Genomic DNA, 1,991 nt, shown 5'->3' with positions numbered 1-1,991 from the left:
CCGGGCCAGGCTGCTCGCCCAGGCTGCCCCACCCCAGCCCCCGGGGCCCTGTCCACACTGTCAATCACTGCTCCAGGCTCCCAGGGGAGTGGACAGTGAGCCTCCGGGGGCAGGGATGGGCCTGGGTCACCCAGGAACCCAGGATGGCCACTCTGGCAATAGTATTCAGGAGAATAAATCTGAGAGCTGGGAGCCCCACACAGCCTTCCTGGGTGCTCAGTGCTGGAAGTCCTGCCCTCCCCACCCCCACCCCCACTCCTCTGTTGCTTAGGGGCTGAGTGGCTACGGATGCTCCCTAATGGGCTCCCTGGCTCCCACCCTGTCCCAGCTCGTATCTGTAGTCCCTGACCACGTGTGCTCCTCACCTACAGGCTGACCCCTGCCTCAGTTTCCTCACCTCTACAGGGCATTCCAGCTCCCAACCCCTGGCCTTTGCATTAGCTCCAGGCCACCCTCCTCGCCACCATGCGTCTCTGCCTGCTGTCTCCTACTTGAGAGGAGGGTCCAGCTGGGGTGGGGGATTGTTTATGAGACTCACCTCCAATTCGTGAGTGATAATAAAGGACTCACAGATGTTTGGAAATTATTTTCTCACCACGTATAAGTTAGGGAGGCTTCCCGTTGTCTCTGTAATGATCTGTTTCACTGTGTGATTTGACCCTACAGGGCTGGCCGGCCTGGCAGGCAACACGGCTCTAGCAAGGCTGGGGTGGAATGCTCTAGAACACTCAGAGCCCCACTGCCCAGGATCCCTGCTAGCCTCTGGCTCACACACACCGTGTAGGTGATGCATGACACAAACTGAAGGGCTGTGGCCTGGGCTCAAGCCCCAGCTCCAACTCTGGCTAGCTGTGTGACCTCAGGGAAGCTACTGAACTGCTCTGTGCTTGAATTTATTTTTGAAAGTGGTGACAGGTACGTAGGTAACCAGCGTGTAGAGCTTGTTTGGTGAATCTTCATCCTCGTTTCATTTTCTGGACAACCGCACATGGATACGGTATGGAACATTCCTTATTTCTTTGGCCCAGACAGCTTTGTTGAGCCTGGTGTCAATGTGCACATCTGGAGTTCCCATCTCCTTCATGGCAAATTTCCAGATCTCTTTGAGTGTCCGAGGGGCACGCTTCTTGAAACCCACTCCATGGATACGTTTGTGAATGTTGATGGTGTATTCTCTGGTCACTACCTCGTTAACGGCAGAATGGCCCTTCTTCTTCTCGCCACCCTTCTTTGCGGGAGCCATTCTGCCGGGCCCTAGTTAGAAAGCTGTGCTTGAATTTCTTCATTTGTCAGATGGGATGGTGGTATCAGAGCTAGCCCCAACCCCGACCTCCGGAAGAGTAATGAGACAAGGCCTGCAGAGCGCACGGGAAAGCCCAGCACAGAGGAGACCCTAGGGCCCTGCTGTTTTTGTTTTTTAAGATTTTTTATTTATTTGTTCATGAGAGAAACACAGAGAGAGAGAGAGGCAGAGACACAGGCAGAGGGAGAAGCAGGCTCCGTGCAGGGAGCCCGATGTGGGACTCGATCCTGGGATTCCAGGATCATGCCCTGGGCTGAAGGCGGCGCTAAACCGCTGGGCCACCGGGGCTGCCCATAAGCCCTGCTGTTAATAAGCTCAGGGTCTATAAAAAATAGTGAAAGGGAATAAAGGGGAAAGGAGAGAAAATGAGTGAAAATACCAGTGAGAGTGACAAAACATGAGACACACCTAACTCTGGGAAACAAACAAGGAGTAGTGGAAGGGAGTTGGGCGGGGAGATGCAGTGACTGGGTGACAGGCACTGAGGGGGACACTTGGCGGGATGAGCACTGGGTGTTATGCTATATATTGGCAAATTGAACTCCAACAATTAATAAATAAATAAATAAATAAGCAAGCAAGCTCAGGGTCTGCGATTCACCTGCTCGGGCCTTGTCAGAGGAAGGCGGAGGCTGGCCTTGCCCAAGAGCCTCTCTCCTCCCGCCGCCACCCCCCCCCCCCCCCCACC

The 1,991-nt window shown here is 54.5% G+C and overlaps 1 pseudogene; it reads right to left on the bottom strand.

Annotated features, from left to right (window-relative positions):
• Positions 1-868: 868 nt before the first annotated feature.
• Positions 869-1,243, bottom strand: LOC121491003 (annotated as a pseudogene).
• Positions 1,244-1,991: the final 748 nt, after the last annotated feature.

Source organism: Vulpes lagopus, chromosome 5 (assembly GCF_018345385.1).
Source record: "Vulpes lagopus strain Blue_001 chromosome 5, ASM1834538v1, whole genome shotgun sequence".
Taxonomy (NCBI): Eukaryota; Metazoa; Chordata; class Mammalia; order Carnivora; family Canidae; genus Vulpes; species Vulpes lagopus.
The sequence above is the reverse complement of the archived record's forward strand: the minus strand, read 5'-3'. Positions and strand labels throughout refer to the sequence as shown.